General features: G+C 47.2%; 1 pseudogene across 1 annotated transcript in view; it reads right to left on the minus strand.

The window, feature by feature from the left end:
* Window positions 1-1757: 1757 nt before the first annotated feature.
* LOC311106211 (calsyntenin-2-like) overlaps window positions 1758-16751 on the minus strand; it is a 141542-nt pseudogene continuing 126548 nt past the window's right edge. Inside the window, exons 10-15 of the transcript in view lie at window positions 14902-15113; window positions 11017-11187; window positions 10663-10808; window positions 10302-10425; window positions 4319-4503; window positions 1758-1955 (exon numbers count right to left, since the gene is read on the minus strand). The product of the transcript in view is annotated as a calsyntenin-2-like (transcript). The remainder of the gene's footprint in view (window positions 1956-4318; window positions 4504-10301; window positions 10426-10662; window positions 10809-11016; window positions 11188-14901; window positions 15114-16751) is intronic.

The raw sequence follows: 16751 nt of genomic DNA on the forward strand, positions 1-16751 counted from the left end.
TATACACAGGCTCTTCAAGACAGGGTTCTCCCAGCTAGAACCGAAGGACTATCCCTGGAAAGGAATACATCAAGCAGGGTCACAAAGTCAAATACCCAAATGAAGAAAATAGAAACTTTCAATTTCTGTTCATGCCAGGTAAAGTCACATTTTATATTAGGCAGACTGTGTAAGATAGGGGGAAGGGGGGTTGCTGGTATTGACTACAGAAATATAGAAGACAATGCCTTATACATGCCCATTAGCCAGTTTAAATTGGGCTTAAGTTGGTTTAACTTGCCTGTCTTAGCAGAGACAGAAAGCACAGCCATTCGGAATGAACTGAACATTGAGATACAAACACAGAGAGAGGGGCGGGGTTTGGTGTGATATGTAAAGATTTAATTGACATGGGCGGGGTTATGTGCATACATACAGATTAACAGAGGGAGGGGCTTAACTAGGTTCAGGGCGGGGTCACCTACTCTAATCAGTATTTACAGGTAAGAGGAACATATAAAAATGTACAAGGTTCCTCCTCTCTCGTAGTGTGTCCAAAAAACAGAACAGAAAAAGTCATCTTTCACCTGGGTGTTTATTCAGTTGGGTGCAATGTATATACAGAATATTGAAGATAGAATTTAAATGCATAGAGCTGACATGGTTATTGTTTTGCATGACAGAGAAACGTGTCTGTTCCATGCAATACCTTTCTATCTGAACATTCTGTAATATTGCACCTGCATGACTATGCCTCAGGTAAGTACAACATCTCCAACAGCACATCAATCAAAAAACTAATAAAGATCGTTTAGTGCCGTTGGGTTACGACATATCTCTTTAAAATCACCTGGACACCTCATCCAGGCTTAAATTAGCAGTGCTAAATAAAATATATTCCATTGCAATAAACCCCAAAATATTTTTCAGGTATTAAAATACTGCAATAATATTTTTGTCTTATTTTGACTTACATTTTCATTCGATGCAATGGACAGAAGGTATGATATACTGTACACAGATACCAAGGTAAGGTTTGAAGGAGTTCCCCTATATTGGACTGTAACATTTTCACTATCCCACTGTACCACACTAACTCTAGCACAGTGGACTGTACCACTATGGGCCTATGGGAAAGAAACCATTACAAAGGATCACAGCGACCTATAGGACCACAGTTTCTCAGACAAGATTTTAGACCCTGGAAAAATAGGTGGAAAACAATTTCAGTTGTATACAGTATTTGAACATTTATTTTGATTTTTTTCAGAGTCTCAGTATAAAACAGTAGGTAAGCTGTCAGCTTGTGGACTAGGGTTTGAGGTCTGGGGTACTCAGGACCACAGGATCGTATTACTGCATTGGAGTACCACAGGGTAGCCTAAGCCTTTAGTTAACACCAGATGGTTTGACATTAAGGAAAGGAGTCTTTTTAAATGGAGTACAGGCTGGCGTTGTTCGTGTGTATGTGAGTGAGTGTGTGTGAGTGTGTGTGTGTATGTGAGTGAGTGTGTGTGAGTGTGTGTGTGTATGTGAGTGAGTGAGTGAGTGTGTGTGTGTGTGTTTGACGTGTGTGTTATCACTTTAGTGCTCATTCTATTCTCAGCCCCATCTCCATTTTCACCAGTAGGGGGAGATGTTAACTCAATTGAAAGAAATCTCAGGTAGTCTCTCATGATTAAACAATTGATTTTATGGTAGTGTGTATGTTGATGCCTCAGCGTGTGTGTATGTACATTAGTGTTTGTGTGTGCGTCAGTGTGTATGTGTGATTGTATTCAGTAGGTTAATGTAGCGTTGTCCCAGTCCAGCTGGCCCCTCTTGCTGCCCTGTTGTACACTGGGAGCTCCTGGGACCTCCTCCTCCTCGCTGTCGTCTGACTCAGCGCTGGTGATGTCATCGTCTTCCTCTTCATCTTCCTCCTCCTCATCCTCCTCACTGGCCTCTTCCTCAGCTCCCTGGGGCTCCTGGAAGCTCTGCATAGGGCACAGAGAGGCAACAGGTGTGTGACAGGTTCTGGAGCTGATTACTGTGGCCCTTGTGTATCCTACTCTGTTTCACTATCTCCCATTTCTCCCTTTCTCTCCTCTTCCCTGCCATTCCTCCCTCTGTCCTCTATCTTCCGTTACGCTCTATTTCAGTCCATTCTCTCTTTTCTCACTGTGACCAAGCTGACTCAGTAGCTCTCGTCACTAATTATTGAATTCCCCTTCAATTGTTTAGCACGTTCATGTTTCCCCATATCTAGTAATTCATTTATCCTAAAGGTATATACTGTTGTTCTTTTCCTCTTTTGCCAGTATCATGAATATTTACTGTGCGTAAGAATAATAATGTGTCAAGGAAATGTTTGGTCAAGTTGCATTGTGACGCATTTCGGTTTCATATTTTAAAATGCAGTAATTACCCTTTTGCAATCCTCCAAGTGGATGCGATGTTCAGGAATACAGTGTAGACATTGATAATGTTGTAAATGGCTATTGTAGCTGGAAACGGCTGATTTTTAATGGAATATCTACATAGGCGTACAGAGGCCCATTATCAGCAACCATCAGTCCTGTGTTCCAATGGCACGGCAATTGTGGGTTCGATTACAGGCTCAAAATGGCCAGAAACAAATAACTTTCTTCTGAAACTCGACAGCAACCATCAGTCTATTCTTGTTCTGAGAAATGAAGGCTTTTCCATGCGAGAAATTGCCAAGAAACTGAAGATCTCGTACAACGCTGTGTACTACTCCCTTCACAGAACAGCGCAAACTGGCTCTAACCAGAATAGAAAGAGGAGTGGGAGGCCCCGGTGCACAACTGAGCAAGAGGACAAATACATTAGAGTGTCTAGTTTGAGAAACAGACGCCTCACAGGTCCTCAACCGGCAGCTTCATTAAATAGTACCCGCAAAACACCGGTCTCAACGTCAACAGTGAAGAGGCGACTCTGGGATGCTGACCTTCTAGGCAGAGTTGCAAAGAAAAAGCCATATCTCAGACTGGCCAATAAAAATAAAAGATTAAGATGGGCAAAAGAACACAGACACTGGACAGAGGAAGATTGGAAAAAAGTGTTATGGACAGACTAATCGAAGTTTGAGGTGTTTGGATCACAAAGAAGAACATTTGTGAGACGCAGACCAAATGAAAAGATGCTGGAGGAGTGCTCGATGCCATCTGTCAAGCATGGTGGAGGCAATGTGATGGTCTGGGGGTGCTTTGGTGGTGGTAAAGTGGGAGATTTGTACAGGGTAAAAGGGATCTTGAAGAAGGAAGGCTATCACTCCATTTTGCAATGCCATGCCATTCCTTGTGGATGGCGCTTGATTGGAGCCAATTTCCTCCTACAACAGGACAATGACCCAAAGCACAGCTCCAAACTATGCAATAACTATTTAGGGAAGAAGCAGTCAGCTGGTATTCTGTCTATAATGGAGTGGCCAGCACAGTCACCGGATCTCAACCCTATTGAGCTGTTGTGAGTACAGCTTGACCGTAAGAAGTGCCCATCAAGCCAATCCAACTTGTGGGAGGTGCTTCAGGTAACATCAGGTGAAATCTCTTCAGATTACCTCATCAAATTGACAACTAGAATGCCAAAGGTCTGCAAGGCTGTAATTGCTACAAATGGAGGATTCTTTGACGAAAGCGAAGTTTGAAGGACACAATTATTATTTCAATTACAAATCTTTATTTCTAACCTTGTCAATGACTACATTTCCTATGCATTTTGCTATATTTCCTATTCAAACTCATTTCATGTATGTTTTCATGGAAAACAAGGAACTTTCTAAGTGAACCCAAGCCTTTGAACGGTAGTGTATGTGATTTAATGCCTGTTACATGATTTAATGCCTGTTACATGATTTAATGCCTGTTACATGATTTAATGAGTAAATAGCTCCATGGTTAATGGTATGGTCCATAGGGAGGGGCCATAGGTATAAAGGTACCTGTTTTACCTGTCAGCTGGAGTGATGTTCTAGCTCTGGTATGTGAGCTATGTGGGAGGCTGTCCATAGCCTGGTATACCCCAACCTGCTAGAGTTGGGTTGGCAGGGTAGGCCTGCTTGAGACTTAGGTTTTTGATTTCTATTCAAACCTTTATTTCAAGAGTCTGTTTATTTAGTAAATATCTTTGTAGATTATGTAACTATTCATACGATTTTGTAATTCACCTGGAACCACCTTTCACTGTTAATAAACTGGACAGTATTTTGCCCCTGATCCTTACTGCACTTAAGGCTGTTCCAACATCTGGTCCCTACAACACACCTTCTTTCCTTTATTGCTCCCTCGCCTCTCCCCCACTGTTCTGTTTTCAGTCCCCCCCCCCCCCTTCCCCTTACCTCCATAGGATTGACTGTGATATTGAGCGCTGAGTCGTCCCAGTCCAGCTCTCTCTCCTTCGTTGTGTCTGAGCTCCTACCCTCCTGTTGGTGTGTCAGGTGAATACGGTAGATGCCTAGCACAACCACCACCACCAGGGCGGCGATACAGATCACTATCACCACTGTGGCAGCACTGGGGACTCCTGGGGGGAGAGGAAAGGTAATGTTAATATACTGTATGTTAAGTAACATGGTGCACCCACACGCATACCAAATATTTGGTTATGCACACAACCAAAACATCTCAGATGTACAGTATGCACACATACATAACGAGTGCATTACCACACACACACACACACACACACACACACACACACACACACACACACACACACACACACACACACACACACACACACACACACACACACACACACACACACACACACACACACACACACACACACACACACACACACAGAAGGTCCTTGATACTCTCAAAATAAGATCAACACCCTGCCTCCACTCTCTCCCCTTCAGAGAAGATATTATAAGTGTGTGTGTTCACCCAGCTACAGATTGCTTTTTTAATTGGTCATTTGATTCAGTCTACTTCCTTATTACAGATAGAGGGGGGGGGGGGGGAGTAGAAAGAAAAGAGAGGAGAGAGATGATCTTCTAAACACCAATCCATAGCCTTTGATCTCTCTCATGTAAAATGCCCCCCAGTATATATACATTAATGCACACAGAATGTTACTAGAGGGTCTGTGCGTATCCGGTGGTGCTGGGAATTCCCTGGTTGAGTACCCATGATCCTTCTATTTCGTGGCAAGAGAGGGCTCTTAAGGAGTGGTCTGCCCAGTGTGAGAGGAGATGTTTGGGTGTTTCCGTGGGGGCGACCTCGGTGGAGAGTCCAAACCAGGTGTCCTCACTGCGCATTCCCGCTGAGTATGAGGATTTGGCACTTGTGTTTAGTAAATCGAGGGCGACGCGTTTGCCTCCTCATAGACAGGGGGATTGTGCGATAGACCTTCAGGCAGGAGCAGCGCTTCCGCGGAGCCATGTGTATCCTCTGTCCCAAGAGGAGAAGAGGGCTATGGAAACTTACATAGCCGAATCTCTAAGACAAGGATACATACGGCCCTCCACTTCTCCTGCGTCCTCGAGCTTCTTTTTTGTGAAGAAAAGGGATGGAGGGTTGCGCCCGTGCATAGATTACCGTAGTCTCAATCAGATCACTGTGAAGTACAGTTATCCACTCCCTCTGATTGCGACTATGAGTCTTTGCACGGAGCCCGTTTCTTCACGAAACTGGATCTCAGGAGCGCATATAACTTGGTGCGCATTAGGGATGGCGATGAATGGAAAACGGCATTTAGTACCACCTCGGGTCATTACGAGTATCTCGTCATGCCATACGGGTTGATGAATGCTCCTTCAGTCTTCCAATCCTTCGTGGATGAGATTTTCAGGGACATGCAGGGGCAGGGTGTGGTCGTGTACATAGATGACATCCTGGTTTACTCGCCTACCCGAGACGAGCATGTTGCCCTGGTGTGTCGTGTGTTGGGTAGGCTGTTGGAGCACGACCTGTATGTCAAGGCAGAGAAATGTCTGTTTTTCCAGGAGTCGGTCTCCTTTCTGGGTTATCAGTTATCCGCGTCAGGGGTGAAGATGGAGGTTGACCGGGTGTCAGCCGTGCGTAATTGGCAAACCCCAACCACCGTGAAAGAGGTGCAGCAGTTCTTGGGTTTTGCGAATTACTACTGGAGGTTTATCCGGGGTTTTGGACAGGTGGCAGCTCCCATAACGTCTCTTCTGAAGGGGGGTCCGGTGCGATTGCAGTGGTCAGCGGAGGTGGACAGGGAATTTGGGAGACTGAAGGCCCTGTTTACCTCGGCTCCAGTGCTTGCACATCCGGATCCCGCCTTACCATTTCAGGTAGAGGTGGACGCGTCTGAGGCCGTTATAGGGGCCGTGCTATCACAACGGTCCGGCACGCCACCTAAACTCCGCCCCTGTGCTTTCTACTCTAAAAAGCTCAGCCCGGCGGAGCGTAATTATGACGTAGGAGACAGGGAGCTGTTAGCCGTGGTTCAGGCCCTAAAGGTGTGGAGACATTGGCTTGAGGGGGCTCAACACCCTTTTCTCATTTTGACTGACCACCGTAACCTGGAGTACATTCGGGCAGCTAGGAGACTGAACCCTCGCCAGGCTCGGTGGAACATGTTTCTAACCCGGTTTGTATTTAAAATCACGTACATCCCTGGGTCCCAGAACAGTAAGGCAGACGCCCTGTCCCGGCGGTATGACACAGAGGAGAGGTCCGTTGAGCCCACTTCCATACTGCCGGAGTCTTGTCTAGTGGCACCGGTAGTGTGGGAGGTCGATGCTGAAATCGAGCGGGCGTTGCGTACCGACCCTAGCCCTCCACAGTGTCCGGTGGGTCGGACGTACGTTCCGCTCAAGGTTGGGGATCGACTTATTTATTGGGCTCACACGTCACCCTCCTCTGGACATCCAGGTATTGGCCGGACTGTGCACTGCCTTAGCGCTAAGTACTGGTGGCCAACGTTAGCCAGGGATGTGAGGGTTTATGTCTCCTCCTGTTCGGTGTGCGCCCAATGTAAGGCGCCCAGACATCTGCCCAGGGGTAAGTTACAACCCCTGCCCGTTCCACAACGACCCTGGTCTCACCTCTCGGTGGACTTTGTTACAGACCTTCCCCCCTCTCAGGGGAATACCACCATACTGGTCGTTGTGGATCGGTTCTCTAAAGCCTGTCGTCTTCTCCCAATGCCAGGTCTTCCCACTGCCTTGCAGACCGCTGAGGCACTATTCACCCACGTCTTCCGGCATTACGGGGTACCCGAGGATATAGTGTCTGATCGAGGTCCCCAGTTCACCTCCCGAGTCTGGAGAGCGTTCATGGAGCGCCTGGGGGTCTCGGTGAGCCTTACCTCGGGGTACCACCCGGAGAGTAATGGGCAGGTAGAACGTGTGAACCAGGATGTGGGTAGGTTTCTGAGGTCGTATTGCCAGGGCCGGCCGGAGGAGTGGGCGAGGTATATTCCCTGGGCAGAGATGGCCCTGAATTCTCTTCACCACTCCTCCACCAACCTAACCCCTTTCCAATGTGTGTTAGGTTACCAGCCGGTTCTGGCACCGTGGCATCAGAGCCAGATCGAGGCCCCTGCGGTGGATGAGTGGGTAGGGCGCTCAGAGGAGACGTGGAACGCTGCACACGTCCATCTGCAGCGGGCCATCCGTCAACAGAAAGCGAGCGCCGATCTCCACCGCAGTGAGGGGCCGGTGTACGCACCTGGAGATCGAGTCTGGCTCTCGACCAGAAACCTAACCCTCCGCCTGCCCTGCCGGAAGCTGGGTCGGCGGTTTGTAGGGCCCTTTAAAGTCCTGAGGAGATTGAACGAGGTGTGTTACAGGTTACTACTCCCTATTGAGTATAAGAATATTAACCCCTCGTTCCATGTGTCTCTTCTCAGGCCGGTGGTAGCTGGTCCACTCCAGGAAGGTGAGATAGCGGAGACTCCTCCGCCCCCATTGGACATCGAACACAGTTCGGTCCATCTTGGATTCGAGACGTCGGATGGTGGGTCTCCAATATCTTGTGGAGTGGGAGGGGTACGGCCCGGAGGAGCGGTGCTGGGTGCCGAGGAGGGACATCCTAGACCCGTCTCTCCTGACTGAGTTCCACCGTAGTCACCCTACGCGCCCTGCACCGCGTCCTCCTGGTCGTCCCCGAGGCCGGGGTCGGCGCACGGCTGGAGCCACGCGTCAAGGGGGGGGGTACTGTCACGGAATCTGCCGAGGCTGCTCCTCCTCCTTGCTCGGGCAGGTTTCGACGGTCGTCGTCCCCGGAATACTAGCTACCACCGTTGTATGTTTCTATGTTCGTTTGCTTTTGTCTGATTGTGGTACACCTCTGATTAGAATGAATAATATCCGACAATACCTTTTTAATTCTATGCGCTATACATTTTGCTAGAATTTTTGCATCACAACACTGAAGTTTAAGGGGCCTCCAATTTTTTTAATGGACTGGATCTTTATATTTTCCACTTGTATCCTGTTTCAGTAATAATGAGATCAGACCTTCTTCTTGAGTGTCAGATAATCTACCATTTACATAGGAGTGATTAAAACATGCTAATAACGGTCCTCTTAGTATATCAAAAAAGGTTTGCATTGCTACTGAGTAACCCTTCAATTGTTCTCCACTAATTCCCCCGCTAAAGCCCCTCCCCATCCCAAGTTGAGCCGTCATCCCAGTGATCGGCATCCCACCCACGTCCCTCCGGATCCCTATTTAAAAAAATAATGCATATCCTATTTTCCATCATTATCAATTAATATGTGTAATAATGTCGGCAGTTCATACGTAGAATTTTAACATATAACCCGGATTGCCATTGTTTAACATTTAATTTATTGACAAGAAATTATTATCCTAGCAAATAATTACCGTGGTCCTTCCCCACCCTCCCACAACAGATGCCGGACAAACACACACGCACATACTCACATCCTCCAACACACTCAACCCCCCTCCTCCACAATCCACCATCAAATCAGATACTCAACGGCTGTTATATCCCAGAGCCCAACTCAAGAAAGGACCTGATTTACGAGTGCACATACAGTTACAGCTGAATGAGAAAGCATGCAAGATTGAGCAGAAATTGACAACAATGTCAGATTTGATTAATCTACTTAATCTATGTCAAGTCCTAGGTGATGGAGATCAGATCCACCCTCTTCACTTGAGACACAAACACTCTGATCCCCTGTTGTAACCATTTTTCCCAAGCATTTCTGTGCAGTCAGACCTTTGATTATTTTGTGCCACCTGGGCCACAATGATAAACCCCCTCTCTGATTGTCCGAGTGTGACCCCATCCCCATGGGTTACTGCAGCCAGTGTTGCCAGCACTGCCACTACCTGGGTGGGGGTACCCCACCAGAATCCCCACCGGCTAGGTAAAAGGTCGTCAAGGTTCTCATTAGCAGCTTTGAGAATTTCCTTGTATATAATACTCTCCCATCAGGGGGCGCTGGCTTTGTAGGACCAACCCTGTCAGGCAGGCTCAGAATCTTGAGGGGGCGGTGCTGCTCAAGTAGGTCTCTGATCGCATTTATTTCTCTGTTTAGGCTGCATACTCACAGCAGGTCCATAAAAGAGATGGGAACTTCTCTTTGGTGTATGGGTCACTCAGGTGGGTGTCCAGGATATAGGGTTAGGGATCTTTCCATCATGATAGGACAATAAAAAATTAGATTAGATGTATACTATATTTAGAAATGTATATCCCTCATCTACACAAAATTGAAAGCTCTCTCTCACTACCCCTGCTCATAAACCCCCGTCGGCTCTGGGATATGCAACCCTTTACCCTCTCACTCACATTTACGCCGCACCTTTCCAAACACAAAAATGCACACCACATGGTTGACTACGGAAGAAATGGGCCGAGCGTGCAAACTCACCTGCATCCACACCTGCCGCAAGGGGGAAAGGACGCCAAAGAGAACACAGGACCAACCACAACAACCATCCGCCAAAACAACAACCGCCCGCCAAAAAAGCCATGGTCTAATTAGTTGTATTTGAAGATGTATTATTCTGCTTGTTATCTTTTCTTGTTATATCGTTTTATCCTTTTATAAAATACTATACTTACTATAAATGTTCTTTAATATTACAATCCCTATCATTGCTAGTATTGGGTGTTCCATTACTACACACACACACACACACACACACACACACACACACACACACACACACACACACACACACACACACACACACACACACACACACACACACACAGGTGTGTTAAAAGTTGTGTTAATGTTGGAACATAATTATCCTATGGTAAGTCCTACCTGAGCTGTGTGTGGGGTATAGACTGATGATTCTATAGTCTTACCTGAACTGTGTGTGGGGTATTGACTGATGATTCTATAGTCTTACCTGAACTGTGTGTGGGGTATTGACTGTGGACCATGGCCAGATGAGGAACAACTTGCATGTACTGGGGCGGGGCTGCCATGTGATTGACATGCGCCCCAGCCTCTGATTTGTGGAGTACACTGATCTGGACCGGGCAAGAATAGAGAGCAAGGTTACAGGTATAATAAGAGAAAATATAAGAGTAAACTCCAAATAAGGACTATTAGACACAGAACCTTCAGAGCTTTTCTGGGTAGAGGAAGATGAAAAGGAAAAGGGTCTCAAGTCAGGAAATGTTACATCAAATATATTTTCTGAAAGCACAGGAGTACATGAACAGGAATCCCTGTGTCTTCATCGTTCCGCTCTCTCGTCCACTGACCTCCAGGGTGAACTCGTTGCTGGTGTAGCGTCCATTTAGCTCGGAGCAGGTGAGACGGAACTTCCTGTCTGGGGTCTGGGCTGGGTGCCAGTTGTGGTAATGCACCTGTCTGATCACCTGCTCATAGTTGGACATGGAGTCCACACCTGAGAGAGACGATGGACACGTTTCTATGGTCACTACCAGTTTCACAGATATAGGGGTTACAGATATCGAGGAAGATAAGGGTTATGGTTAGGTGTTTGCATGGTAACATAGATGGAGACATGCCAGAGGTGGAGTTGGAGTTGGGGTAGGAGTCAGAGGTTAGATAGGGATTAGAGGTCAGGAGGTTAGGTTTCCATGGTAACTTACCGTATATAGACATGCCGGAGGTGGAGTTGGTGGCGTCCAGGTGTTTCCCAAGCAGGGTGCTGCGCTGCAGCTGGAGACTCTCCTGCTCCGGCCTCAGCTCCTCCCCCAGCACCAGGATGTCACAGTAGTCCAGGTTATGAATGATCTCCTCCTGCACCCCCAGCCTGCCCGCTGAGACACACATACACACACACACACACACATGAGAATGCATGAATACACACACACACACACACGCACAAACACACACACATAGACACACACCAGTGGAGGCTCCTCAGAGGGGGAAGGGGAGGACCATCCTCCTCAGTGAATTGTATAAAAATAGTAAAAAAATTTATTTAATGTTATCATTTTTAGATAAAACTATACTAAATATCTTCATGCCATCAAATAATTTATTAAAACACACTGTTTTGCAATGAAGGTCTACAGTAGCCTCAACAGCACTCTGTAGGGTAGCACCATGGTGTAGCTGGAGGACAGCTAGCTTCCGTCCTCCTCTGGGTACATTGACTTCAATACAAAGCCTAGGAGGCTCATGGTTCTCACCCCCTTCCATAGACTTACACAGTAATTATGACAACTTCCGGAGGACGTCCTCCAACCTATCAGAGCCCTTGCAGCATGAACTGACATGTTGTCCACCCAATCAAAGGATCAGAGAATGAATCTAGTACTGAAAGCATAAGCTACAGCTAGCTAACATAAACTGCAGTGAGTAGTTAACTTAAAGAGAGAGAAAGACGAGTTGAACAGTTATGAACACATTTTAATTTCTTCCAAAATGAAGGAGAGGCAAGAGAGAGATAGAGAGAGATTGTCCTTTCTTTCACTTTCAGTTTCACTTACTTAGCTAGCAAATGCAGCTAGCTAGTTTAGCCAACTCAAACACCCTGCTCAAACAGAGGGATGCTATGTTAGCTAGCTGGCTATGACTATCGATGTAGGCTGTGTGTAGCAGTTATGATATGGTTTGGCTTGGAAAGTTTTTTTTGCCTGGTCACATATAGCTGATGTGTTGTGCATTGAAGTCCACAAATGAAGGGACAAGGTGAGAAGAGGAGAGCGCATAGATGCGAGAAGGAATACAACATGGCTGCAATGAATGTGAACTGTATATATATAGTGTGTGTATATATATATATATGCTCAAAAAAATAAAGGGAACACTTAAACAACACAATGTCACTCCAAGTCAATCACACTTCTGTGAAATCAAACTGTCCACTTAGGAAGCAACACTGATTGACAATAAATGTCACATGCTGTCGTGCAAATGGAATAGACAACAGGTGGAAATTATAGGCCATTATAGGCAATTAGCAAGGACTGGTTTTGCAGGTGGTGACCACAGACCACTTCTCAGTTCCTATGCTTCCTGGCTGATATTTTGGTCACTTTTGAATGCTGGCGGTGCTTTCACTCTAGTGGAAGCATTAGACGGAGTCTACAACTCACACAAGTGGCTCAGGTAGTGCAGCTCATCCAGGATGGCACATCAATGCGAGCTGTGGCAAGAAGGTTTGCTGTGTCTGTCAGCGTAGTGTCCAGAGCATGGAGGCACTACCAGGAGACAGGCCAGTACATCAGGAGACGTGGAGGAGGCCGTAGGAGGGCAACAACCCAGCAGCAGGACTGCTACCTCCGCCTTTGTGCAAGGAGGAGCAGGAGGAGCACTGCCAGAGCCCTGCAAAATGACCTCCAGCAGGCAAATGTGCATGTGTCTGCTCAAACGGACAGACTCCATGAGGGTGGTATGAGGGCCCGACGTCTACAGGTGGGGGTTGTGCTTACAGCCCAACACCGTGCAGGACGTTTGGCATTTGCCAGAGAACACCAAGATTGGCAAATTCGCCACTGGCGCCCTGTGCTCTTCACAGATGAAAGCAGGTTCACACTGAACACGTGACAGACGTGACAGAGTCTGGAGACGCCGTGGAGAACGTTCTGCTGCCTGCAACATCCTCCAGCATGACCGGTTTGGCGGTGGGTCAGTCATGGTGTGGGGTGGCATTTCTTTGGGGGGCCGCACAGCCCTCCATGTGCTCGCCAGAGGTAGCCTGACTGCCATTAGGTACCGAGATGAGATCCTCAGACCCCTTGTGAGACCATATGCTGGTGCTGTTGGCCCTGGGTTCCTCCTAATGCAAGACAATGCTAGACCTCATGTGGCTGGAGTGTATCAGCAGTTCCTACAAGAGGAAGGCATTGATGCTATGGACTGGCCCGCCCGTTCCCCAGACCTGAATCCAATTGAGCACATCTGGGACATCATGTCTCGCTCCATCCATCAACGCCACGTTGCACCACAGACTGTCCAGGAGTTGGCGGATGCTTTAGTCCAGGTCTGGGAGGAGATCCCTCAGGAGACCATCCGCCACCTCATCAGGAGCATGCCCAGGCGTTGTAGGAAGGTCATACAGGCACGTGGAGGCCACACACACTACTGAGCCTCATTTTGACTTGTTTTAAGGACATTACATCAAAGTTGGAAAATTCCCCATTGTCCTTGTCGATTATTGTCCCATGTCCGTTGGTCTTGTGAGTACTGTGTATTGTGTAGAGGTTACACCTAGCTCTTTTGTTTGGGTTACATCCTTTGTTATATATATTACGGGTTTGTTTAGGGCTTCGTCCCCGTCGTTTTCCATGACGTACCTTGTGTTGGAAGGAGTAAATAAAAACCCTAATACGTATTCCTGCGCCTGTCTTCTAATCATTAAACAATGTGACACTATCGCTGTTACATTGAACTACAAAAGAAAGACAAAGGGAGAAGAAGAGAGCAAACAGGGAAACCTGAAAAAGAGAGAGAGAGAGAGAGAGAGAGCAGATGATGGAGAGAATGAAATCTGTATTTCATATTGTATGAGATCAAGTTTCTATGTGCCCACTGTGTGTGTGTGTGGGTGTGTGCACATCTCCAACAATCCCACTGCTGCATTGAGCAGTTTAACGACTGGTGACCCTTTCTCCACACTAAGTACAGTCTAATCCTGCTGTGCAAGCCAAACTTCTGACTTCTAAAGGAACTGTGAATGGTGGGGGAGACACAACAGAGTCGGCCTGTACTACTGGCCTTAGGACTTGCTATCCCTCCCTCTCTCCCTCCCACTATCCCTCCCTCTCTCCCTCCCTCTCTCCCACTCTCCCCAGCCTCTACAGTCCAGCCCCACTGCTGACTAAGACCTCTGCCTACCAGACAAATGATTCCATGGGTTCCTGTCTGGCTGAACTGCAAATGGAAATGACATTTAAATCCCGGCTCTAGTCTTAGAGCAGAGACTGGGAACAACACAGAAGAGCAGTGCTCTGACTCAGCCTCAACGCTATAGCTGCCAATTAGACAGCTATAATCAGAGGTTTCGCTCACTCCATTGTCAGGGAGGTGGAAAAAAACCCTGCATCGCTTTCAGGACTCTCTCTCCTTCCTCCTCTCATAGTACCTCTGAAATGGAGGCCCCAGATGGAGGCTGTAGATTAGCCAAGTCTTGTGTGACTAGGAGTGTGTGGCTAATGGTGTGTGTGTGTGTGTGTGTGTGTGTGTGTGTGTGTGTGTGTGTGTGATCGAGAGGAGTTGATGAAGTTCCATAATCAGAGGAGATGTTGTGCTCTCCAGAGTCTAATCAAATAGTTTTGTGGTGGTAAGCAGTGTGAGTACTTTGGACCATCATCATCATTACAGCCCCTTCCCTCTGCTATTCTTTGGCTATTTATCTCTCTCTCTCTCTCTCTCTCTCTCTCTCTCTCTCTCTCTCTCTCTCTCTCTCGCTCTCTCTCTCTCTCTCTCTTCTCTCTCTCTCTCTCTCTCTCTCTCTCTCTCTCTCTCTCTCACACACACACAGACACACACAGACACGCCTCTATGCCTGTACCCTGTACCTGTATGGTGTGAGGCTGTGTCTCCCTTGGTGACAGTACTGATGATGTGAAGGTCTTGGAACAGATTGAGTCCTGCTGGTCCTCTGAGGTCAGCTGCTGGCCTTGTCAGTCTGTCCACCCCAGCAATGGTGATCCTGGGTTCATTGGGCTGCAGCACCATCACCACTGCATCAATGTCCGGGATGGAGATACACGTGTCCTCCCCAAAACACCTGGAAGATGAAGAGTAGGGAAGGGTTAAATCAATAGAAAGAGAGAGAGAGAGAGAGAGAGAGAGACGGCTGAGGAGAGAAGGAAAATATAGCTAACAAGGGAGCTGTGCAACTAGGATGTTTTTCACATACATGTAGTTACAGAGGAGGAAGATTAACATCTGTCAGGGGCCGGGACTGGGAGAGGGAAGAAAAAAATGCTGCACGACAACAGCTTTTAATTCAGTTGGATCTTTGCAGAAAAATGCACAAGCATAAGGAGGTTCTGACTCCTTCATAATTACCTGTGATTACCCATCATACGAGTTTGCTGCTAGCCTATTCCTTGTTTTATTTCACGCCTAAACACCGCTGTAAACTTCCTCACATAGCCTGTAAACCTCCTCACATAGCACTAATACACAGGCGTTTCAGAGCCATATCTCCCCCTTTCTGGTGTAAAAAAACATGTTTTCAGTCAAGCGTGGTATAGCCTAATCTCCCTTTCTCTTTCTCTCTCAAGCGGTGATGCGCATGTTGTGTCTTTCCCCGCCTCAGCAGGGTATTGTTGTGGAGAGGAGGCAGAGACAGCAGAGCGTGGAGACAGCGGGCGTGTGCCATGGTGAGGACTTGGACCCCAGCCAAACTAATTAAAGAAAATATGACAAGGTAGAATAAAGGCCTGCATAGATTAACACTAGTTACTTTTTCCTGATGGCTGCAGTAATTGCCTTTTTAAATTGAAAACACGCTTAAGTGTGTTTTAAGGAATTAATTAACGACTCTATTTATTTGTTTACAATGATATGGCACTTACGGGGAAATTTCCAGAAAATAGCAGCATTCCTCAGGAGGAGCTTGTGTTTGGCTGCAGCCTAACAGACAGGCTGATTTAGTTACTCTGCAGGCGTATTTACTGGATGTTGTTCTAAATTAATTCTGTTTAGATTAATCAATGCCTGCTGATTTACAAATTATTGTTATCAAAGCTTGTCTTGGACAACTACCAAGCCTTCTCTTCATGAGCAACAGTTGGAGAGCAACAAGGTTCACAGGCAGTGCAGACCACTGGATAGCCTGTGCACCACAGCCCCAGCCACCCGCCCACACACAACCAGAAAACGTTATTAAACAACATCTAGAAATACAAGCTTAAGCATAGTTAGTATAATGTATTAATTTCTAATCGGTGTGCCTGCAGCCCAGTCGACCCCTCCTCTTCCTAGCCCCCTCCCTTCCTTGCTAAGCTAGCTGAAGGGATGGGCCCGCAGCCCTGCGTCGAACCCAATAGGGGGGTGGAGTACACCCCTCCAGGGTTGAGCTGTGGGGGGCTGCACATATTTAAACCTGCTATGAATATTCACCACAGCCCGCCAGGGATGGCTGTTATACAATACCATCCAGCCTCACTCTATCTATCTCTCTCTCTCGTTGGCCTCTGGCAAAACCCAGACAGAATTATTAATAAATAACATGAAAATGTAAAAACTTGCCCCAGGTGGCGATGTGGAACAGAGAGAGTGGTGGATTAAAGAACAAAAGAAGTGAAGAGGGGAGAGAAAGAGGGAGAGGGAGATGAGGAGAGGAGGAGAGGGAGAGGAGGAGAGGGAGAGGAGGAGAGGGAGTAGCTAACTAGCTACATGAGTGTGTGTGAGATGT

Source organism: Coregonus lavaretus, assembly GCF_964263955.1.
Source record: "Coregonus lavaretus genome assembly, chromosome: 30".
Classification (NCBI taxonomy): domain Eukaryota; kingdom Metazoa; phylum Chordata; class Actinopteri; order Salmoniformes; family Salmonidae; genus Coregonus; species Coregonus lavaretus.